The 26,710-nt window shown below is 45.7% G+C and overlaps 1 pseudogene; it reads right to left on the reverse strand.

Annotated features, from left to right (window-relative positions):
* LOC139416654 (segment polarity protein dishevelled homolog DVL-1-like) overlaps positions 1–26,710 on the reverse strand; it is an 86,809-nt pseudogene that overhangs the window by 31,606 nt on the left and 28,493 nt on the right.

A 26,710-nucleotide genomic window follows, 5' to 3' on the forward strand; every position in this document is an offset into this window, starting at 1 on the left:
ACCAAACAATACAAAAACAATAAATCAAACCTATTCTATTTTGGGACACTGTGCTGTGAACTATAAGCCTTCAGTGCCAAAGCTGCCTTCTATCCTCCATTACTCAGATTGGATCAGGATTTTTTCATGTCATGATTTTAGAGCCATAAAGAGGGGTTGGAATGTCATACGTTATCTGCTAAAATGAAGGTATTACGGTATGATAAGGTGGGTGATTATGTAGGATATAATAAACCATTATGATCGCTATCTATTAGACTGCCTAGAAAACATTCACTTAGGCTACTCCATTCACAAAACAGTCAAACTCTTCAATAGAATGTGGTCTACACAATCGTAAAAAAAATACTGGCATAAGCACAAAAGATATCTATAATAAAAAATGTCAGCGGCTGGATGATGGTAATATTAGTTACTTCCTCGTTCAGCCATTACTAGAATGGATTTCTTTACTAGTATTGCAAAATATAAAATTGTGAAAATGATTGATCACATAATAGTCGGTAGGCTACAGATTACCTTTGAATTTACTGCTGCAAAGGTTAGACAATAACCTGCATTAACCTAAAATAAAGGACCTAAATCATTTACTTCCATCACACGTATCTACCATTTAACAGCCAGTGGACTACAAACTACCCTATACAGCAGTTCCATTAGCAAATTGTATTATCTTACCTCAACCGCGGGAGAGTCAGATCAGAGAGCCAGTGGTCTCGTGCGACACACTGAGAAACTGAACGAATTGGTAGCGCGAAAATACTACCCCGCACTCCCATCCCATGGCACACGACTGAATGTCTGATAATCTCTCTCTGACCTATCAGAGAACTGCATTCAAAAGCGCGGAGAGATTGCCCAGCATTTGATGGGATTTTATATGATGCACGAGCATATCTCTAACCGCCATCAGGTGATGGTGCCATCAGGTGATGGTGCCATCAGGTGATGGTGCCATCAGGTGATTAACAGTGCCAAAGCCTCTCAGAAGCACGAAGCTCATGCTCTGCCTTCATCACAATACACTTCACAAAATAGCAAATGTTTAAAGTAAAAAATTTTGCTAAACACTAGGTTCCAAGCATCTTAAACATTAAGGAATGCTCATTTGACCTCTATACATTTTAACTGAATAGAAATATTCTGGATTATTGCTGCCTACATTTTGATTAGGCTATTATACAGTGATTCATAAAACCACTCTGGAGTCAATACACCTATTGTAGGTGTCATAACAGTCCTGCCAAAGCCACCGCGTGATAGAGCCAGACAGACAGACAGGGGTCTCAGTTCACCTACTACCCCCCTCATCTCCCAGAGCAGGTAGCACAGCTAAAAGGCTTGTGGCCCTGAAACAGATCCTCTCCCATACCTCCACAGTGTCCTGTGGGCTCAGTCTCCAGCTGTCCACTCTCCTCACCCTGTCAAACACTGCATTATTCATCCATTCATTCTCCCATACCTCCACAGTGTCCTGTGGGCTCAGTCTCCAGCTGTCCACTCTCCTCGCCCTGTCAAACACTGCATTATTCATCCATTCATTCTCCCATACCTCCACAGTGTCCTGTGGGCTCAGTCTCCAGCTGTCCACTCTCCTCGCCCTGTCAAACACTGCATTATTCATCCATTCATTCTCCCATACCTCCACAGTGTCCTGTGGGCTCAGTCTCCAGCTGTCCACTCTCCTCGCCCTGTCAAACACTGCATTATTCATCCATTCATTCTCCCATACCTCCACAGTGTCCTGTGGGCTCAGTCTCCAGCTGTCCACTCTCCTCGCCCTGTCAAACACTGCATTATTCATCCATTCATTCTCACATACCTCCAGCCAGAAACGAGAGAACAAGAGATACGTTTACCTCTGTTAAAACACTGATTCACCCTGCTCAGTTCATTGTAAAGCAGGCTGCATTCACACAGACACAGTGGCACTTAAAGAAAGAGGGGGATTCCTGCTATACTACTGCTGCAGTGCCAGGCAGGATAACTTTACATGTCGCTGGATGGGCATGAGCCTTTAAGTCAAGGACACAGATTGAATGACCACAATTGGCATTGTAGCACTCTAAACAAATAAAGCCTGAATTTGATTATATTGAGCAGTGTAGGGCAGAGTTGTATGAGCCATGAAGCAGTGTGTTCACCATGAGGGACATGCCCTGTTCCCTGACACTCTCATTTAATTAGCACTAACTAACTAGCAGGCCGGCAGGCAATGAAACCAGATGGAAGGAGGGGTGGAAGATGGAGGGAGGGAGGGAGGGAGGGAGGGAGGGAGGGAGGGAGAGAGAGAGAGAGAGAGAGAGAGAGAGATTATTACTCCTTCAACAGAGGGGCTGCTACTGGCTGCTATTTCTAGAGAGGGCCACAGGGACATGACACACAGCCCTATTTTCACTTTCTCAAATCAGAACTTAACAGCATGGCTAGAAAGACAAAGGTTGTAGTGAGAAGAGAAGAGATAGGTTACATGATTCCAGCTCTGTAGTTTGTTTCCCAGTAGGACAGCAGGTACACACATGCCCCTGTATTACACATAGACTTTGCAGCTCTCTCATCTCTACAGTACCAACCAGCCTGATGCTTTATCTTGCTCATCCTAATTAAGCCACAGAAATGAATGAATGTTTGGTTAATGAGCCTGGAGCTGCAGGATCCACACAGCCAGGCTTGCTGTGAACAGCAGAACAGGGGAGGAAGAGATGGAGTGATGAGATAAAGAGATAAAGGACTGTCTCTGGCTCTATCTGCTGTGGGCATGGATAGAGGAGAAACAGAGGATCAGACAGCAGGGACTGTAGGCTGACACATTACAGTAGTTGTTGAATGGTAAATATAGACACCAACATCATCACACTGTTGAACCAGATCCAGGAGAAGTGTATAAACAGGAGTAAAGGTGGAAATGAGTAGGAGTGACTATTATTATTGGAAGAATCAGAATTGCTAATAATGATATTGTCCAAAGTGCCATCTTAAAATATATTTCTCAAAGCACTACACCGCACACATTCATTCTGAGTGTAGAAAGAGAGGTGACATGTAATGTGCTTATTTACTCTCTAGACAACAGAATGGTGGGACGAGAGGAAGGTCCCTGAAGGAGGACAGAGAAAGGTCCCTTAAGGAGGACAGAGGAAGGTCCCTGAAAGAGGACAGAGGAAGGTCCCTGAAGGAGGACAGAGGGTCCCTGAAAGAGGATAGAGGAAGGTCCCTAAAGGAGAATAGAAGAAGGTCCCTGAAGGAGGACAGAGGAAGGTCCCTGAAGGAAGACAGAGGAAGGTCCCTGAAGGAGGACAGAGGAAGGTCCCTGAGGGAGGATAGAGGAAGGTCCCTGAAGGAGGATAGAGGAAGGTCCCTGAAGGAGGATAGAGGAAGGTCCCTGAAGGAGGACAGAGGAAGGTCCCTGAAGGAGGATAGAGGAAGGTCCCTGAAGGAGGACAGAGGAAGGTCCCTGAAGGAGGACATAGGAAGGTCCCTGAAGGAGGACAGAGGGAGGTCCCTGAAGGAGGACAGAGGAAGGTCCCTGAAGGAGGATATAGGAAGGTCCCTGAAGGAGGACAAAGGAAGGTCCCTGAAGGAGGACAGAGGAAGGTCCCAGAGGGAGGACAGAGGAAGGTCACTGAAGGAGGATAGAGGAAGGTCCCTGAAGGAGGATAGAGGAAGGTCCCTGAAGGAGGACAGAGGAAGGTCCCTGAAGGAGGACAGAGGAAGGTCCCTGAAGGAGGATATAGGAAGGTCCCTGAAGGAGGACAGAGGAAAGTCCCTGAAGGAGGACAGAGGAAGGTCCCTGAAGGAGGACAGAGGAAGGTCCTTGAAGGAGGATAGAGGAATGTCCCTGTAGGAGGACAGAGGAAGCCCCCCTCCTCTCCAAGTGACCTTTTTAGAACTCTTTGCTGAGCTCAGTGCCAAAATGTTTCCATGACAGTAACAACAAATAAAGACAGAAGTATTTCTTCTTAACCAAGACTGGTATGAGTTTCCTGACATTTTCCCATGTCCATTATTCATGATACTGTATGTGTACATGCAGTAAGGATAAAATATGCAACAACAAAGAAGAGTTTATTTGAATAGTTTCCCAATAGTAAAAACATACAACGGTGGTTTCAAATCTCCACAATAACCGAGAGGCAGCTATACATCTGCTATAGTTTTATTTTTTATTTTTTGGGGGGGCCATCCATCCACCACCCATCCAGCTGCTATACATGGTCATAATAGGAAGAAAAGTACTCCTCCCACAGATCCTGAAGTTAAACCATCAGGTTGAAAATAGCCTCTGACCATGAACCTGAATTGCACTCAAGAAAAAACAAGATCGGTCTCTTGGGAAAGAGAGAAAGCGCCGAAAGCAATCTTGGTCAAACTGTTCCACTTACCTGTCACCAGCAGATCTGAACCAAGGTGAACCCTCTTATTTGGTTTTGACATTATTTACAGTCCACCCTTTCGGGGTGTTACTGAACAATGTCAGCACTGTCAGGGTATATTGCTAAAATGATGTGTAATGATATTGTGATGATGTGTTATTGGCGTTACAGTACCACACATACTGTACTTAGGTAGTTATCCTAATTGTGTGTATTGTTACTCACTTTCAGTCTCTCGTGCTCTCCTCCGGGCACGTTCTCTCTCTCTCTCCCTACGGTGGCTCAGGAGGGACTCTGTGCCCGTCTCTGTGTCCAGGCCGTCCCGACTGCTCACCGCGTTGGCACTGAAATACACACATTCAAAAAGTTGAAAAACTGTAGATCCACAATGAAACCAATAATTTATATATACACTAGATGACTGATAGGAGTGCTGTGTTGAAGCCACTGTGCCTCCATCTTGGCACTCCTCCACTAAAATACATTTTGGAAGCTATAGAAATACATTTAATGTCTCCATTTGTTTTTGCCACATTTATTATAAAACAAATGATGACTCTGTTTCATATTCAGTCCCCCTGGCCATGAGAGATGTGTTGTTGGGGTGTGGTATGTGATGTGTGTTTCACTAAGTGTCATTTATGACCAGATACCCTGAGAGAGATGCATTCTATCCAATGCTGCCTGGTACTAATGAGGGCCATTGAAATCACAGATGATGCCTGTGGCAGGGGGGAGGATGGAGTGTGTGTGTGTGTGTGTGTGTGTGTGTGTGTGTGTGTGTGTGTGTGTGTGACCGGTAGAGCAGGTGTGGGCTGGGACTCTTCTCATCCTGTACAGAGCTGGATAGAAGGTGCTGGAGGGAGGGTTATCTTCAGAGGGGTGAGAGGCTTTAGTCTCAGGGTAGCAGGGTAAAGCACACTCATCACTAGTCAACGCTGCTCCCGAGTGACGCAGCGGTCTAAGTCACTGCATTTCAGTGCAAGAGGCGTCACTACAGTCCCTGGTTCGAATCCAGGCTGTATCCAACCGGCTGTGATTGGGAGTCCCATAGGGCGGGGCACAACGAGCCCAATGTCATCCGGGTTTGTAAATAAGAATTTGTTCTTAATTGACTTGCCTAGTTAAATAAACCCTAACCCTAAGGAAACCTGAAGCTGGTGAGAAACACAACTCAACCAACCCAGTCTGCTGAACTCTGCACATACACACTCTGCACATACACACTCTGCACACGCACGCTCTACACATACACACTCTGCACATACACACTCTGCACACGCACACTCTGCACACGCACACTCTGCACATACACACTCTGCACATACACACTCTGCACATACACACTCTGCACACGCACACTCTGCACATACACACTCTGCACATACACACTCTACACATACACACTCTGCACATACACACTCTGCACATACACACTCTGCACATACACACTCTGCACATACACACTCTGCACACGCACACTCTGCACATACACACTCTGCACACGCACACTCTACACAAACACACTCTGCACATACACACTCTGCACACGCACACTCTGCACACGCACACTCTGCACATACACACTCTGCACATACACACTCTGCACATACACACTCTGCACATACACACTCTGCACATACACACTCTGCACATACACACTCTGCACACGCACGCTCTACACATACACACTCTGCACATACACACTCTGCACATACACACTCTGCACACGCACACTCTGCACACGCACACTCTGCACACACACACTCTGCACACGCACACTCTGCACATACACACTCTGCACACGCACACTCTGCACATACACACTCTGCACGCGCACACTCTACACATACACACTCTGCACACGCACACTCTGCACATACACACTCTGCACACGCACACTCTACACATACACACTCTACACATACACACTCTGCACATACACACTCTGCACATACATACTCTGCACACGCACACTCTGCACACGCACACTCTGCACATACACACTCTGCACATGCACACTCTGCACACGCACACTCTGCACACGCACACTCTACACATACACACTCTACACATACACACTCTGCACATACACACTCTACACATACACACTCTGCACATACACACTCTACACATACACACTCTGCACATACACACTCTGCACATACACACTCTGCACACGCACACTCTGCACACGCACACTCTGCACACGCACACTCTACACATACACACTCTACACATACACACTCTGCACATACACACTCTGCACATACACACTCTGCACATACACACTCTGCACATACACACTCTGCACACGCACGCTCTACACATACACACTCTGCACATATACACTCTGCATACGCACGCTCTACACATACACGCTCTACACATACACACTCTGCACATACACACTCTGCACATACACACTCTGCACATACACACTCTGCACATACACACTCTGCACATACACACTCTGCACATACACACTCTGCACACGCACGCTCTACACATACACACTCTGCACATACACACTCTGCACACGCACACTCTGCACACGCACGCTCTACACATACACACTATACACAAACATACACACTATACACACTCTGCACATGCACACACACACTCTGCACATACACACTCTGGGATGTACTAGACATATACATATCTGCATCATGCATGAGCGCACCCGGACAACACGAGCGCATGCGCACACTAGTGTTCATATTCATACGTACACACGAGTGCACATGACTACACAGTAAGTAACTCATGCATTATAGTCCTCGGGGTATAAAAGCCGCCGTCTCATCAGCCTTAGGAGCATGAGTGGATGAGGCTGATGCGTGCACATTAACATCACACACATATATATATATATACACATACACTGCTCAAAAAATAAAGGGAACACCAAAATAACACATCCTAGATCTGAATGAATTAAATATTCTTATTAAATACTTTTTTCTTTACATAGTTGAATGTGCTGACAACAAAATCACACAAAAAGTATCAATGGAAATCTAATTTATCAACCCATGGAGGTCTGGATTTGAAGACACTCAAAATTAAAGTGGAGAACCACACTACAGGCTGATCCAACTTTGATGTAATGTCCTTAAAACAAGTCAAAATGAGGCTCAGTAGTGTGTGTGGCCTCCACGTGCCTGTATGACCTCCCTACAACGCCTGGGCATGCTCCTGATGAGGTGGCGGATGGTCTCCTGAGGGATCTCCTCCCAGACCTGGACAAAAGCATCCGCCAACTCCTGGACAGTCTGTGGTGCAACGGTGGATGGAGCGAGACATGATGTCCCAGATGTGCTCAATTGGATTCAGGTCTGGGGAACGGGCGGTCCATAGCATCAATGCCTTCCTCTTGCAGGAACTGCTGACGCACTCCAGCCACATGAGGTCTAGCATTGTCTTGCATTAGGAGGAACCCAGGGCCAACCGCACCAGCATATGGTCTCACAAGGGGTCTGAGGATCTCATCTCGGTACCTAATGGCAGTCAGGCTACCTCTGGCGAGCACATGGAGGGCTGTGCGGCCCCCCACACCATGACTGACCCACCGCCAAACCGGTCATGCTGGAGGATGTTGCAGGCAGCAGAACGTTCTCCACGGCGTCTCCAGACTCTGTCACGTCTGTCACATGTGCTCAGTGTGAACCTGCTTTCATCTGTGAAGAGCACAGGGCGCCAGTGGCGAATTTGCCAATCTTGGTGTTCTCTGGCAAATGCCTGCACGATGTTGGGCTGTAAGCACAACCCCCACCTGTGGACATCGGGCCCTCATACCACCCTCATGGAGTCTGTTTCTGACCGTTTGAGCAGACACATGCACATTTGTGGCCTGCTGGGGGTCATTTTGCAGGGTTCTGGCAGTGCTCCTCCGGCACAAAGGCGGAGGTAGCGGTCCTGCTGCTGGGTTGTTGCCCTCCTCTTCCGTCTCCTGATGTACTGGCCTGTCTCCTGGTAGCGCCTCCATGCTCTGGACACTACGCTGACAGACACAGCAAACCTTCTTGCCACAGCTCGCATTGATGTGCCATCCTGGATGAGCTGCACTACCTGAGCCACTTATGTGGGTTGTAGACTCCGTCTCATGCTACCACTAGAGTGAAAGCACCGCCAGCATTCAAAAGTGACCAAAACATCAGCCAGGAAGCATAGGAACTGAGAAGTGGTCTGTGGAGAACCACTCCTTTATTGGGGGTGTCTTGCTAATTGCCTATAATGTCCACCTGTTGTCTATTCCATTTGCACAACAGCATGTGAAATGTATTGTCAATCAGTGTTGCTTCCTAAGTGGACAGTTTGATTTCACAGAAGTGTGATTGACTTGGAGTTACATTGTGTTGTTTAAGTGTTCCCTTTATTTTTTTGAGCAGTGTATATAGTAGCAACACAGGAGTAGACAAGCTGTGGTCAGCTGCAACATGCTCATTCAGAGGGATGAATGGTAAACATGTTCCTACATCTGAATGTAATGATGCACTTGTGATTCTCCAGAACAGGTCAAAATATTTATGTTAATGCTTACATTGTGCAAAAACACACACTGTATTAGTCACAGGTATAGAGGCATTTTGTGTCTGTAGCTAGAGGTTATTATCTGTCTCAGACAGGGATAAAGCAGGGATGGGGCAGTATGTTAATATTATCTGTCTCAGACAGGGATAAAGCAGGGATGCGGCAGTATGTTAATATTATCTGTCTCAGACAGGGATAAAGCAGGGATTGGGCTGTCACACCCTGACCATAGTTTACTTTGTATATTTCTATGTTGTGGTTGGTCAGGGTGTGATCTGAGTGGGCATTCTATGTTACATGTCTAGTTTGTCTAGTTCTATGTTCGGCCTGATATGGTTCTCAATCAGAGGCAGGTGTTCGTCATTGTCTCTGATTGGGAACCATATTTAGGTAGCCTGGGTTTCACTGTGTGTTTGTGGGTGATTGTTCCTGTCTATGTGTTTTCACCAGATAGGCTGTTTAGGTTTTCGTTACGTTCATTACGTTCTTTATTTTGTAGTGTTTGTATTGATTCGTGTTTTACGTTTGTTTATTAAAACATGGATCGCAATCGACACGCTGCATTTTGGTCCGACTCTCCTTCTCATCAAGAAAACCGTTACAGAATCACCCACCACCAACGAACCAAGCAGCGTGTCAACAGGCAGCAACAGCAGCGTAAAGAGGAATGGACATGGGAGGACGTTTTGGATGGCAAGGGCTGTTACACTTGGGAGGAGATACTAGCTGGAAGAGATCGCCTCCCATGGGAACAGGTGGAGGCACTTAGGAGAGCAGAGGCAGCCGGAGAAAGGAGCCGGCGATATGAGGGAACAAGGCTGGCAAGGAAGCCCGAGAGGCAGCCCCAAAAATTTCTTGGGGGGGGCTAACAGGGAGTATGGCTACGCCAGGTAGGAGACCTGGGCAAACTCCCTGTGCTTACCGGGGGGCTAGAGAGACCGGACAGGCACCAGGTTATGCAGTGGTGCGCACGGTGTCTCCAGTGCGGGTGCATAGCCCGGTGCGGTATATTCCAGCTCCGCGTGTCGGCCGGGCTAGATTGAGCGTCGAGCCTAATGCCATGAAGCCGGCTCTACGCAGCTGGTCCCCAGTGCGTCTCCTTGGGCCGGCTTACATGGCACCAGCCTTGCGCTCGGTGTCTCCGGTTCGCCTGCATAGCCCAGTGCGGGCTATTCCACCTCGCCGCACTGGCAGGGCGACCGTGAGCATTCAACCAGGTAAGGTTGGGCAGGCTCGGTGCTCAAGAGCTCCAGTGCGCCTGCACGGTCCGGTTTTTCCAGTACCACCTCCACACCCCAGCCCTCCGGTAGCAGCTCCCCGCACCAGGCTTCCTGTGCGTGTCCTCGGCCCAGTACCACCAGTGCCAGCACCACGCATCAGGCCTACAGTGCGCCTCGCCTGTCCAGCGCTGCCAGAGCCTTCCTCCTCTTCAGCGCTGTCGGAGTCTCCCGCCTGTTTAGCGCTGTTAGAGCCTTCCTTCTCTACAGCGCTGCCGGAGTCTCCCGCCTGTTCAGAACTGCCAGTTTGCAAGGAGCTGCCAGTTTGCAAGGAGCTGCCAGTTTGCAAGGAGCTGCCAGTTTGCAAGGAGCTGCCAGTTTGCAAGGAGCTGCCAGTCTGCAAGGAGCTGCCAGTCTGCAAGGAGCTGCCAGTCTGCATAGAGCTGCCAGTCTGCAGGGAGCTGCCAGTCTGCAAGGAGCCGCCAGAGCTGCCAGTCTGCAGGATGCCGCCAAAGCTGCCAGTTTGCAGGGAGCCGCCAGAGCTGCCAGTCTGCAAGGAGCCGCCAGAGCTGCCAGTTAGCATGGAGCAGCCAGAGCCGCCAGTTAGCATGGAGCAGCCAGGGCCGCCAGTCAGCATGGAGCAGCCAGGGCCGCCAGTCAGCATGGAGCAGCCAGGGCCGCCAGTCAGCATGGAGCAGCCAGGGCCGCCAGTCAGCATGGAGCAGCCAGGGCCGCCAGTCAGCATGGAGCAGCCAGGGCCGCCAGTCAGCATGGAGCAGCCAGGGCAGCCAGTCAGCATGGAGCAGCCAGGGCAGCCAGTCAGCATGGAGCAGCCAGGGCAGCCAGTCAGCATGGAGCAGCCAGAGCTGCCAGTCAGCATGGAGCAGCCAGTCAGCATGGAGCAGCCAGAGCTGCCAGTCAGCATGGGGCAGCCAGTCAGCATGGAGCAGCCGGGGCCGCCAGTCAGCATGGAGCAGCCAGGGCCGCCAGTCAGCATGGAGCAGCCAGGGCCGCCAGTCAGCATGGAGCAGCCAGGGCCGCCAGTCAGCATGGAGCAGCCAGGGCAGCCAGTCAGCATGGAGCAGCCAGAGCAGCCAGTCAGCATGGAGCAGCCAGAGCTGCCAGTCAGCATGGAGCAGCCAGTCAGCATGGAGCAGCCAGAGCTGCCAGTCAGCATGGGGCAGCCAGTCAGCATGGAGCAGCAAGAGCTGCCAGTCAACCAGACTCTTCCAGATCTGCCAGTCGACCAGACTCTTCCAGATCTGCCAGTCGACCAGACTCTTCCAGATCTGCCAGTCGACCAGACTCTTCCAGATCTGCCAGTCGACCAGACTCTTCTAGATCTGCCAGTTGACCAGACTCTTCCAGATCTGCCAGTCGACCAGACTCTTCCAGATTCTCCAGTCAGCCAGGATCTGCTAGATCCAACTATCTGCCTGGGCTTCCTCTCAGTGCTGAGCTTCCTCTCAGTGCTGAGCTTCCTCTCAGTGCTGAGCTTCCTCTCAGTGCTGAGCTACCCATCAGTCCCGAGCTACCTCTGTCCCGAGCTGTCCCTCTGTCCCGAGCGGTCATTAAGGAGGGTAACTTATCTAGGGACGCTAAGGAGGTGGACTAAAACGATTATGGAGTGGGGTCCACGTCCAGCGCCAGAGCCGCCACCGCGGACAGATGCCCACCCAGACCCTCCCCTATAGGTTCAGGTTTTGCGGCCGGAGTCCGCACCTTGGGGGGGGGGGGGTACTGTCACACCCTGACCATAGTTTACTTTGTATATTTCTATGTTGTGGTTGGTCAGGGTGTGATCTGAGTGGGCATTCTATGTTACATGTCTAGTTTGTCTAGTTCTATGTTCGTCCTGATATGGTTCTCAATCAGAGGCAGGTGTTCGTCATTGTCTCTGATTGGGAACCATATTTAGGTAGCCTGGGTTTCACTGTGTGTTTGTGGGTGATTGTTCCTGTCTATGTGTTTTCACCAGATAGGCTGTTTAGGTTTTCGTTACGTTCATTACGTTCTTTATTTTGTAGTGTTTGTATTGATTCGTGTTTTACGTTTGTTTATTAAAACATGGATCGCAATCGACACGCTGCATTTTGGACCGACTCTCCTTCTCATCAAGAAAACCGTTACATGGGCAGTATGTTTATATTATCTGTCTCAGACAGGGATAAAGCAGGGATGGGGCAGTATGTTTATATTATCTGTCTCAGGCAGGGATAAAGCAGGGATTGGGCAGTATGTTAATATTATCTGTCTCAGACAGGGATAAAGCAGGGATGGGGCAGTATGTTAATATTATCTGTCTATATGGCAGGGATAAAGCAGGGATGGGGCAGTATGTTAATATTATCTGTCTCAGACAGGGATAAAGCAGGGATGGGGCAGTATGTTAATATTATCTGTCTATATGGCAGGGATAAAGCAGGGATGGGGCAGTATGTTAATATTATCTGTCTCAGACAGGGATAAAGCAGGGATGGGGCAGTATGTTAATATTATCTGTCTATATGGCAGGGATAAAGCAGGGATGGGGCAGTATGTTAATATTATCTGTCTCAGGCAGGGATAAAGCAGGGATGGGGCAGTATGTTAATATTATCTGTCTCAGACAGGGATAAAGCAGGGATGGGGCAGTATGTTAATATTATCTGTCTCAGACAGGGATAAAGCAGGGATGGGGCAGTATGTTAATATTATCTGTCTCAGACAGGGATAAAGCAGGGATGGGGCAGTATGTTAATATTATCTGTCTATATGGCAGGGATAAAGCAGGGATGGGGCAGTATGTTTATATTATCTGTCTCAGACAGGGATAAAGCAGGGATGGGGCAGTATGTTAATATTATCTGTCTCAGGCAGGGATAAAGCAGGGATGGGGCAGTATGTTAATATTATCTGTCTCAGACAGGGATAAAGCAGGGATGGGGCAGTATGTTTATATTATCTGTCTCAGACAGGGATAAAGCAGGGATGGGGCAGTATGTTAATATTATCTGTCTATATGGCAGGGATAAAGCAGGGATGGGGCAGTATGTTAATATTATCTGTCTCAGGCAGGGATAAAGCAGGGATGGGGCAGTATGTTAATATTATCTGTCTCAGACAGGGATAAAGCAGGGATGGGGCAGTATGTTAATATTATCTGTCTCAGGCAGGGATAAAGCAGGGATGGGGCAGTATGTTAATATTATCTGTCTATATGGCAGGGATAAAGCAGGGATGGGGCAGTATGTTAATATTATCTGTCTCAGACAGGGATAAAGCAGGGATGGGGCAGTATGTTAATATTATCTGTCTCAGACAGGGATAAAGCAGGGATGGGGCAGTATGTTAATATTATCTGTCTCAGGCAGGGATAAAGCAGGGATGGGGCAGTATGTTAATATTATCTGTCTCAGACAGGGATAAAGCAGGGATGGGGCAGTATGTTTATATTATCTGTCTCAGACAGGGATAAAGCAGGGATGGGGCAGTATGTTAATATTATCTGTCTATATGGCAGGGATAAAGCAGGGATGGGGCAGTATGTTAATATTATCTGTCTCAGGCAGGGATAAAGCAGGGATGGGGCAGTATGTTAATATTATCTGTCTCAGACAGGGATAAAGCAGGGATGGGGCAGTATGTTAATATTATCTGTCTCAGGCAGGGATAAAGCAGGGATGGGGCAGTATGTTAATATTATCTGTCTATATGGCAGGGATAAAGCAGGGATGGGGCAGTATGTTAATATTATCTGTCTCAGACAGGGATAAAGCAGGGATGGGGCAGTATGTTAATATTATCTGTCTCAGACAGGGATAAAGCAGGGATGGGGCAGTATGTTAATATTATCTGTCTCAGGCAGGGATAAAGCAGGGATGGGGCAGTATGTTAATATTATCTGTCTCAGACAGGGATAAAGCAGGGATGGGGCAGTATGTTAATATTATCTGTCTCAGACAGGGATAAAGCAGGGATGGGGCAGTATGTTAATATTATCTGTCTCAGACAGGGATAAAGCAGGGATGGGGCAGTATGTTAATATTATCTGTCTCAGACAGGGATAAAGCAGGGATGGGGCAGTATGTTAATATTATCTGTCTCAGGCAGGGATAAAGCAGGGATGGGGCAGTATGTTAATATTATCTGTCTCAGACAGGGATAAAGCAGGGATGGGGCAGTATGTTAATATTATCTGTCTATATGGCAGGGATAAAGCAGGGATGGGGCAGTATGTTAATATTATCTGTCTATATGGCAGGGATAAAGCAGGGATTGGGCAGTATGTTAATATTATCTGTCTCAGGCAGGGATAAAGCAGGGATGGGGCAGTATGTTAATATTATCTATCTATATGGCAGGGATAAAGCAGGGATGGGGCAGTATGTTAATATTATCTGTCTATATGGCAGGGATAAAGCAGGGATTGGGCAGTATGTTAATATTATCTGTCTCAGGCAGGGATAAAGCAGGGATGGGGCAGTATGTTAATATTATCTGTCTCAGACAGGGATAAAGCAGGGATGGGGCAGTATGTTAATATTATCTATCTATATGGCAGGGATAAAGCAGGGATGGGGCAGTATGTTAATATTATCTGTCTATATGGCAGGGATAAAGCAGGGATTGGGCAGTATGTTAATATTATCTGTCTCAGACAGGGATAAAGCAGGGATGGGGCAGTATGTTTATATTATCTGTCTTAGACAGGGATAAAGCAGGGATGGGGCAGTATGTTTATATTATCTGTCTATATGGCAGGGATAAAGCAGGGATGGGGCAGTATGTTAATATTATCTGTCTCAGGCAGGGATAAAGCAGGGATGGGGCAGTATGTTAATATTATCTGTCTCAGACAGGGATAAAGCAGGGATGGGGCAGTATGTTAATATTATCTGTCTCAGACAGGGATAAAGCAGGGATGGGGCAGTATGTTAATATTATCTGTCTCAGACAGGGATAAAGCAGGGATGGGGCAGTATGTTAATATTATCTGTCTCAGACAGGGATAAAGCAGGGATTGGGCAGTATGTTAATATTATCTGTCTCAGACAGGGATAAAGCAGGGATGGGGCAGTATGTTAATATTATCTGTCTATATGGCAGGGATAAAGCAGGGATGGGGCAGTATGTTAATATTATCTGTCTCAGACAGGGATAAAGCAGGGATGGGGCAGTATGTTAATATTATCTGTCTCAGGCAGGGATAAAGCAGGGATGGGGCAGTATGTTAATATTATCTGTCTCAGACAGGGATAAAGCAGGGATGGGGCAGTATGTTAATATTATCTGTCTCAGACAGGGATAAAGCATGGATGGGGCAGTATGTTAATATTATCTGTCTCAGACAGGGATAAAGCAGGGATGGGGCAGTATGTTTATACTATCTGTCTCAGACAGGGATAAAGCAGGGATGGGGCAGTATGTTTATATTATCTGTCTCAGGCAGGGATAAAGCAGGGATGGGACAGTATGTTAATATTATCTGTCTCAGGCAGGGATAAAGCAGGGATGGGGCAGTATGTTAATATTATCTGTCTCAGACAGGGATAAAGCAGGGATGGGGCAGTATGTTAATATTATCTGTCTCAGACAGGGATAAAGCAGGGATGGGGCAGTATGTTTATATTATCTGTCTCAGGCAGGGATAAAGCAGGGATGGGGCAGTATGTTAATATTATCTGTCTCAGACAGGGATAAAGCAGGGATGGGGCAGTATGTTAATATTATCTGTCTCAGGCAGGGATAAAGCAGGGATTGGGCAGTATGTTAATATTATCTGTCTCAGACAGGGATAAAGCAGGGATGGGGCAGTATGTTAATATTATCTGTCTCAGGCAGGGATAAAGCAGGGATGGGGCAGTATGTTTATATTATCTGTCCATATGGCAGGGATAAAGCAGGGATTGGGCAGTATGTTAATATTATCTGTCTCAGGCAGGGATAAAGCAGGGATGGGGCAGTATGTTACTATTATCTGTCCATATGGCAGGGATAAAGCAGGGATTGGGCAGTATGTTAATATTATCTGTCTCAGACAGGGATAAAGCAGGGATGGGGCAGTATGTTAATATTATCTGTCTCAGACAGGGATAAAGCAGGGATGGGGCAGTATGTTAATATTATCTGTCTCAGACAGGGATAAAGCAGGGATGGGGCAGTATGTTAATATTATCTGTCTATATGGCAGGGATAAAGCAGGGATGGGGCAGTATGTTAATATTATCTGTCTCAGGCAGGGATAAAGCAGGGATGGGGCAGTATGTTTATATTATCTGTCTCAGACAGGGATAAAGCAGGGATGGGGCAGTATGTTAATATTATCTGTCTATATGGCAGGGATAAAGCAGGGATGGGGCAGTATGTTAATATTATCTGTCTCAGACAGGGATAAAGCAGGGATGGGGCAGTATGTTAATATTATCTGTCTCAGGCAGGGATAAAGCAGGGATGGGGCAGTATGTTAATATTATCTGTCTCAGACAGGGATAAAGCAGGGATGGGGCAGTATGTTAATATTATCTGTCTCAGACAGGGATAAAGCAGGGATGGGGCAGTATGTTAATATTATCTGTCTCAGACAGGGATAAAGCAGGGATGGGGCAGTATGTTAATATTATCTGTCTCAGGCAGGGATAAAGCAGGGATGGGGCAGTATGTTAATATTATCTGTCTCAGACAGGGATAAAGCAGGGATGGGGCAGTATGTTAATATTATCTGTCTCAGACAGGGATAAAGCAGGGATGGGGCAGTATGTTAATATTATCTGTCTCAGACAGGGATAAAGCAGGGATGGGGCAGTATGTTAATATTATCTGTCTCAGACAGGGATAAAGCAGGGATGGGGCAGTATGTTAATATTATCTGTCTCAGACAGGGATAAAGCAGGGATGGGGCAGTATGTTAATATTATCTGTCTCAGACAGGGATAAAGCAGGGATGGGGCAGTATGTTAATATTATCTGTCTCAGACAGGGATAAAGCAGGGATGGGGCAGTATGTTAATATTATCTGTCTATATGGCAGGGATAAAGCAGGGATGGGCAGAATGTTAATATTATCTGTCTATATGGCAGGGATAAAGCAGGGATGGGGCAGTATGTTTATATTATCTGTCTCAGGCAGGGATAAAGCAGGGATGGGGCAGTATGTTAATATTATCTGTCTCAGACAGGGATAAAGCAGGGATGGGGCAGTATGTTAATATTATCTGTCTCAGACAGGGATAAAGCAGGGATGGGGCAGTATGTTAATATTATCTGTCTCAGACAGGGATAAAGCAGGGATGGGGCAGTATGTTAATATTATCTGTCTCAGACAGGGATAAAGCAGGGATGGGGCAGTATGTTAATATTATCTGTCTCAGACAGGGATAAAGCAGGGATGGGGCAGTATGTTAATATTATCTGTCTCAGACAGGGATAAAGCAGGGATGGGGCAGTATGTTAATATTATCTGTCTCAGACAGGGATAAAGCAGGGATGGGGCAGTATGTTAATATTATCTGTCTTAGACAGGGATAAAGCAGGGATGGGGCAGAATGTTAATATTATCTGTCTCAGACAGGGATAAAGCAGGGATGGGGCAGTATGTTAATATTATCTGTCTCAGACAGGGATAAAGCAGGGATGGGGCAGTATGTTAATATTATCTGTCTATATGGCAGGGATAAAGCAGGGATGGGGCAGTATGTTAATATTATCTGTCTCAGGCAGGGATAAAGCAGGGATGGGGCAGTATGTTAATATTATCTGTCTCAGACAGGGATAAAGCAGGGATGGGGCAGTATGTTAATATTATCTGTCTCAGGCAGGGATAAAGCAGGGATGGGGCAGTATGTTAATATTATCTGTCTATATGGCAGGGATAAAGCAGGGATGGGGCAGTATGTTAATATTATCTGTCTCAGACAGGGATAAAGCAGGGATGGGGCAGTATGTTAATATTATCTGTCTATATGGCAGGGATAAAGCAGGGATGGGGCAGTATGTTAATATTATCTGTCTCAGGCAGGGATAAAGCAGGGATGGGGCAGTATGTTAATATTATCTGTCTCAGACAGGGATAAAGCAGGGATGGGGCAGTATGTTAATATTATCTGTCTCAGGCAGGGATAAAGCAGGGATGGGGCAGTATGTTAATATTATCTGTCTATATGGCAGGGATAAAGCAGGGATGGGGCAGTATGTTAATATTATCTGTCTCAGACAGGGATAAAGCAGGGATGGGGCAGTATGTTAATATTATCTGTCTCAGACAGGGATAAAGCAGGGATGGGGCAGTATGTTAATATTATCTGTCTCAGGCAGGGATAAAGCAGGGATGGGGCAGTATGTTAATATTATCTGTCTCAGACAGGGATAAAGCAGGGATGGGGCAGTATGTTAATATTATCTGTCTCAGACAGGGATAAAGCAGGGATGGGGCAGTATGTTAATATTATCTGTCTCAGACAGGGATAAAGCAGGGATGGGGCAGTATGTTAATATTATCTGTCTCAGACAGGGATAAAGCAGGGATGGGGCAGTATGTTAATATTATCTGTCTCAGGCAGGGATAAAGCAGGGATGGGGCAGTATGTTAATATTATCTGTCTCAGACAGGGATAAAGCAGGGATGGGGCAGTATGTTAATATTATCTGTCTATATGGCAGGGATAAAGCAGGGATGGGGCAGTATGTTAATATTATCTGTCTATATGGCAGGGATAAAGCAGGGATTGGGCAGTATGTTAATATTATCTGTCTCAGGCAGGGATAAAGCAGGGATGGGGCAGTATGTTAATATTATCTATCTATATGGCAGGGATAAAGCAGGGATGGGGCAGTATGTTAATATTATCTGTCTATATGGCAGGGATAAAGCAGGGATTGGGCAGTATGTTAATATTATCTGTCTCAGGCAGGGATAAAGCAGGGATGGGGCAGTATGTTAATATTATCTGTCTCAGACAGGGATAAAGCAGGGATGGGGCAGTATGTTAATATTATCTATCTATATGGCAGGGATAAAGCAGGGATGGGGCAGTATGTTAATATTATCTGTCTATATGGCAGGGATAAAGCAGGGATTGGGCAGTATGTTAATATTATCTGTCTCAGACAGGGATAAAGCAGGGATGGGGCAGTATGTTTATATTATCTGTCTTAGACAGGGATAAAGCAGGGATGGGGCAGTATGTTTATATTATCTGTCTATATGGCAGGGATAAAGCAGGGATGGGGCAGTATGTTAATATTATCTGTCTCAGGCAGGGATAAAGCAGGGATGGGGCAGTATGTTAATATTATCTGTCTCAGACAGGGATAAAGCAGGGATGGGGCAGTATGTTAATATTATCTGTCTCAGACAGGGATAAAGCAGGGATGGGGCAGTATGTTAATATTATCTGTCTCAGACAGGGATAAAGCAGGGATGGGGCAGTATGTTAATATTATCTGTCTCAGACAGGGATAAAGCAGGGATTGGGCAGTATGTTAATATTATCTGTCTCAGACAGGGATAAAGCAGGGATGGGGCAGTATGTTAATATTATCTGTCTATATGGCAGGGATAAAGCAGGGATGGGGCAGTATGTTAATATTATCTGTCTCAGACAGGGATAAAGCAGGGATGGGGCAGTATGTTAATATTATCTGTCTCAGGCAGGGATAAAGCAGGGATGGGGCAGTATGTTAATATTATCTGTCTCAGACAGGGATAAAGCAGGGATGGGGCAGTATGTTAATATTATCTGTCTCAGACAGGGATAAAGCATGGATGGGGCAGTATGTTAATATTATCTGTCTCAGACAGGGATAAAGCAGGGATGGGGCAGTATGTTTATACTATCTGTCTCAGACAGGGATAAAGCAGGGATGGGGCAGTATGTTTATATTATCTGTCTCAGGCAGGGATAAAGCAGGGATGGGACAGTATGTTAATATTATCTGTCTCAGGCAGGGATAAAGCAGGGATGGGGCAGTATGTTAATATTATCTGTCTCAGACAGGGATAAAGCAGGGATGGGGCAGTATGTTAATATTATCTGTCTCAGACAGGGATAAAGCAGGGATGGGGCAGTATGTTTATATTATCTGTCTCAGGCAGGGATAAAGCAGGGATGGGGCAGTATGTTAATATTATCTGTCTCAGACAGGGATAAAGCAGGGATGGGGCAGTATGTTAATATTATCTGTCTCAGGCAGGGATAAAGCAGGGATTGGGCAGTATGTTAATATTATCTGTCTCAGACAGGGATAAAGCAGGGATGGGGCAGTATGTTAATATTATCTGTCTCAGGCAGGGATAAAGCAGGGATGGGGCAGTATGTTTATATTATCTGTCCATATGGCAGGGATAAAGCAGGGATTGGGCAGTATGTTAATATTATCTGTCTCAGGCAGGGATAAAGCAGGGATGGGGCAGTATGTTACTATTATCTGTCCATATGGCAGGGATAAAGCAGGGATTGGGCAGTATGTTAATATTATCTGTCTCAGACAGGGATAAAGCAGGGATGGGGCAGTATGTTAATATTATCTGTCTCAGACAGGGATAAAGCAGGGATGGGGCAGTATGTTAATATTATCTGTCTCAGACAGGGATAAAGCAGGGATGGGGCAGTATGTTAATATTATCTGTCTATATGGCAGGGATAAAGCAGGGATGGGGCAGTATGTTAATATTATCTGTCTCAGGCAGGGATAAAGCAGGGATGGGGCAGTATGTTTATATTATCTGTCTCAGACAGGGATAAAGCAGGGATGGGGCAGTATGTTAATATTATCTGTCTATATGGCAGGGATAAAGCAGGGATGGGGCAGTATGTTAATATTATCTGTCTCAGACAGGGATAAAGCAGGGATGGGGCAGTATGTTAATATTATCTGTCTCAGGCAGGGATAAAGCAGGGATGGGGCAGTATGTTAATATTATCTGTCTCAGACAGGGATAAAGCAGGGATGGGGCAGTATGTTAATATTATCTGTCTCAGACAGGGATAAAGCAGGGATGGGGCAGTATGTTAATATTATCTGTCTCAGACAGGGATAAAGCAGGGATGGGGCAGTATGTTAATATTATCTGTCTCAGGCAGGGATAAAGCAGGGATGGGGCAGTATGTTAATATTATCTGTCTCAGACAGGGATAAAGCAGGGATGGGGCAGTATGTTAATATTATCTGTCTCAGACAGGGATAAAGCAGGGATGGGGCAGTATGTTAATATTATCTGTCTCAGACAGGGATAAAGCAGGGATGGGGCAGTATGTTAATATTATCTGTCTCAGACAGGGATAAAGCAGGGATGGGGCAGTATGTTAATATTATCTGTCTCAGACAGGGATAAAGCAGGGATGGGGCAGTATGTTAATATTATCTGTCTCAGACAGGGATAAAGCAGGGATGGGGCAGTATGTTAATATTATCTGTCTCAGACAGGGATAAAGCAGGGATGGGGCAGTATGTTAATATTATCTGTCTATATGGCAGGGATAAAGCAGGGATGGGCAGAATGTTAATATTATCTGTCTATATGGCAGGGATAAAGCAGGGATGGGGCAGTATGTTTATATTATCTGTCTCAGGCAGGGATAAAGCAGGGATGGGGCAGTATGTTAATATTATCTGTCTCAGACAGGGATAAAGCAGGGATGGGGCAGTATGTTAATATTATCTGTCTCAGACAGGGATAAAGCAGGGATGGGGCAGTATGTTAATATTATCTGTCTCAGACAGGGATAAAGCAGGGATGGGGCAGTATGTTAATATTATCTGTCTCAGACAGGGATAAAGCAGGGATGGGGCAGTATGTTAATATTATCTGTCTCAGACAGGGATAAAGCAGGGATGGGGCAGTATGTTAATATTATCTGTCTCAGACAGGGATAAAGCAGGGATGGGGCAGTATGTTAATATTATCTGTCTTATACAGGGATAAAGCAGGGATGGGGCAGTATGTTAATATTATCTGTCTTAGACAGGGATAAAGCAGGGATGGGGCAGAATGTTAATATTATCTGTCTCAGACAGGGATAAAGCAGGGATGGGGCAGTATGTTAATATTATCTGTCTCAGACAGGGATAAAGCAGGGATGGGGCAGTATGTTAATATTATCTGTCTTAGACAGGGATAAAGCAGGGATTGGGCAGTATGTTAATATTATCTGTCTCAGACAGGGATAAAGCAGGGATGGGGCAGTATGTTAATATTATCTGTCTCAGACAGGGATAAAGCAGGGATGGGGCAGTATGTTAATATTATCTGTCTCAGACAGGGATAAAGCAGGGATGGGGCAGTATGTTAATATTATCTGTCTTAGACAGGGATAAAGCAGGGATGGGGCAGAATGTTAATATTATCTGTCTCAGACAGGGATAAAGCAGGGATGGGGCAGTATGTCAATATTATCTGTCTCAGACAGGGATAAAGCAGGGATGGGGCAGTATGTTTATATTATCTGTCTTAGACAGGGATAAAGCAGGGATGGGGCAGTATGTTTATATTATCTGTCTATATGGCAGGGATAAAGCAGGGATGGGGCAGTATGTTAATATTATCTGTCTATATGGCAGGGATAAAGCAGGGATGGGGCAGTATGTTAATATTATCTGTCTCAGGCAGGGATAAAGCAGGGATGGGGCAGTATGTTAATATTATCTGTCTCAGACAGGGATAAAGCAGGGATGGGGCAGTATGTTAATATTATCTGTCTCAGACAGGGATAAAGCAGGGATGGGGCAGTATGTTAATATTATCTGTCTCAGACAGGGATAAAGCAGGGATGGGGCAGTATGTTAATATTATCTGTCTCAGACAGGGATAAAGCAGGGATTGGGCAGTATGTTAATATTATCTGTCTCAGACAGGGATAAAGCAGGGATGGGGCAGTATGTTAATATTATCTGTCTCAGACAGGGATAAAGCAGGGATGGGGCAGTATGTTAATATTATCTGTCTCAGACAGGGATAAAGCATGGATGGGGCAGTATGTTAATATTATCTGTCTCAGACAGGGATAAAGCAGGGATGGGGCAGTATGTTTATACTATCTGTCTCAGACAGGGATAAAGCAGGGATGGGCAGAATGTGAATATTATCTGTCTATATGGCAGGGATAAAGCAGGGATGGGGCAGTATGTTTATATTATCTGTCTCAGGCAGGGATAAAGCAGGGATGGGGCAGTATGTTAATATTATCTGTCTCAGACAGGGATAAAGCAGGGATGGGGCAGTATGTTAATATTATCTGTCTTAGACAGGGATAAAGCAGGGATGGGGCAGAATGTTAATATTATCTGTCTCAGACAGGGATAAAGCAGGGATGGGGCAGTATGTCAATATTATCTGTCTCAGACAGGGATAAAGCAGGGATGGGGCAGTATGTTTATATTATCTGTCTTAGACAGGGATAAAGCAGGGATGGGGCAGTATGTTTATATTATCTGTCTATATGGCAGGGATAAAGCAGGGATGGGGCAGTATGTTAATATTATCTGTCTCAGGCAGGGATAAAGCAGGGATGGGGCAGTATGTTAATATTATCTGTCTCAGACAGGGATAAAGCAGGGATGGGGCAGTATGTTAATATTATCTGTCTCAGACAGGGATAAAGCAGGGATGGGGCAGTATGTTAATATTATCTGACTCAGACAGGGATAAAGCAGGGATGGGGCAGTATGTTAATATTATCTGTCTCAGACAGGGATAAAGCAGGGATTGGGCAGTATGTTAATATTATCTGTCTCAGACAGGGATAAAGCAGGGATGGGGCAGTATGTTAATATTATCTGTCTCAGACAGGGATAAAGCAGGGATGGGGCAGTATGTTAATATTATCTGTCTCAGACAGGGATAAAGCATGGATGGGGCAGTATGTTAATATTATCTGTCTCAGACAGGGATAAAGCAGGGATGGGGCAGTATGTTTATACTATCTGTCTCAGACAGGGATAAAGCAGGGATGGGGCAGTATGTTTATATTATCTGTCTCAGGCAGGGATAAAGCAGGGATGGGACAGTATGTTAATATTATCTGTCTCAGGCAGGGATAAAGCAGGGATGGGGCAGTATGTTAATATTATCTGTCTCAGACAGGGATAAAGCAGGGATGGGGCAGTATGTTAATATTATCTGTCTCAGACAGGGATAAAGCAGGGATGGGGCAGTATGTTTATATTATCTGTCTCAGGCAGGGATAAAGCAGGGATTGGGCAGTATGTTAATATTATCTGTCTCAGACAGGGATAAAGCAGGGATGGGGCAGTATGTTAATATTATCTGTCTCAGGCAGGGATAAAGCAGGGATGGGGCAGTATGTTAATATTATCTGTCTCAGGCAGGGATAAAGCAGGGATGGGGCAGTATGTTAATATTATCTGTCTCAGACAGGGATAAAGCAGGGATGGGGCAGTATGTTTATATTATCTGTCTCAGACAGGGATAAAGCAGGGATTGGGCAGTATGTTAATATTATCTGTCTCAGACAGGGATAAAGCAGGGATGGGGCAGTATGTTAATATTATCTGTCTCAGGCAGGGATAAAGCAGGGATGGGGCAGTATGTTTATATTATCTGTCCATATGGCAGGGATAAAGCAGGGATTGGGCAGTATGTTAATATTATCTGTCTCAGGCAGGGATAAAGCAGGGATGGGGCAGTATGTTACTATTATCTGTCCATATGGCAGGGATAAAGCAGGGATTGGGTAGTATGTTAATATTATCTGTCTCAGACAGGGATAAAGCAGGGATGGGGCAGTATGTTAATATTATCTGTCTCAGACAGGGATAAAGCAGGGATGGGGCAGTATGTTAATATTATCTGTCTATATGGCAGGGATAAAGCAGGGATGGGGCAGTATGTTAATATTATCTGTCTCAGACAGGGATAAAGCAGGGATGGGGCAGTATGTTAATATTATCTGTCTATATGGCAGGGATAAAGCAGGATTGGGGCAGTATGTTAATATTATCTGTCTATATGGCAGGGATAAAGCAGGGATGGGGCAGTATGTTAATATTATCTGTCTATATGGCAGGGATAAAGCAGGGATGGGGCAGTATGTTAATATTATCTGTCTATATGGCAGGGATAAAGCAGGGATGGGGCAGTATGTTAATATTATCTGTCTCAGGCAGGGATAAAGCAGGGATGGGGCAGTATGTTAATATTATCTGTCTATATGGCAGGGATAAAGCAGGGATGGGGCAGTATGTTAATATTATCTGTCTATATGGCAGGGATAAAGCAGGGATGGGGCAGTATGTTAATATTATCTGTCTCAGGCAGGGATAAAGCAGGGATTGGGCAGTATGTTAATATTATCTGTCTCAGACAGGGATAAAGCAGGGATGGGGCAGTATGTTAATATTATCTGTCTCAGACAGGGATAAAGCAGGGATGGGGCAGTATGTTAATATTATCTGTCTCAGACAGGGATAAAGCAGGGATGGGGCAGTATGTTAATATTATCTGTCTCAGGCAGGGATAAAGCAGGGATGGGGCAGTATGTTAATATTATCTTTCTCAGACAGGGATAAAGCAGGGATGGGGCAGTATGTTAATATTATCTGTCTCAGGCAGGGATAAAGCAGGGATGGGGCAGTATGTTAATATTATCTATCTATATGGCAGGGATAAAGCAGGGATGGGGCAGTATGTTAATATTATCTATCTATATGGCAGGGATAAAGCAGGGATGGGGCAGTATGTTAATATTATCTGTCTCAGACAGGGATAAAGCAGGGATGGGGCAGTATGTTAATATTATCTGTCTCAGACAGGGATAAAGCAGGGATGGGGCAGTATGTTAATATTATCTGTCTCAGACAGGGATAAAGCAGGGATTGGGCAGTATGTTAATATTATCTGTCTCAGACAGGGATAAAGCAGGGATGGGGCAGTATGTTAATATTATCTGTCTCAGACAGGGATAAAGCAGGGATGGGGCAGTATGTTAATATTATCTGTCTCAGACAGGGATAAAGCATGGATGGGGCAGTATGTTAATATTATCTGTCTCAGACAGGGATAAAGCAGGGATGGGGCAGTATGTTTATACTATCTGTCTCAGACAGGGATAAAGCAGGGATGGGCAGAATGTGAATATTATCTGTCTATATGGCAGGGATAAAGCAGGGATGGGGCAGTATGTTTATATTATCTGTCTCAGGCAGGGATAAAGCAGGGATGGGGCAGTATGTTAATATTATCTGTCTCAGACAGGGATAAAGCAGGGATGGGGCAGTATGTCAATATTATCTGTCTCAGACAGGGATAAAGCAGGGATGGGGCAGTATGTCAATATTATCTGTCTCAGACAGGGATAAAGCAGGGATGGGGCAGTATGTTTATATTATCTGTCTTAGACAGGGATAAAGCAGGGATGGGGCAGTATGTTTATATTATCTGTCTATATGGCAGGGATAAAGCAGGGATGGGGCAGTATGTTAATATTATCTGTCTCAGGCAGGGATAAAGCAGGGATGGGGCAGTATGTTAATATTATCTGTCTCAGACAGGGATAAAGCAGGGATGGGGCAGTATGTTAATATTATCTGTCTCAGACAGGGATAAAGCAGGGATGGGGCAGTATGTTAATATTATCTGACTCAGAC

This window comes from Oncorhynchus clarkii, chromosome 9 (genome assembly GCF_045791955.1).
Source record: "Oncorhynchus clarkii lewisi isolate Uvic-CL-2024 chromosome 9, UVic_Ocla_1.0, whole genome shotgun sequence".
In the NCBI taxonomy this organism is placed as follows: Eukaryota; Metazoa; Chordata; class Actinopteri; order Salmoniformes; family Salmonidae; genus Oncorhynchus; species Oncorhynchus clarkii.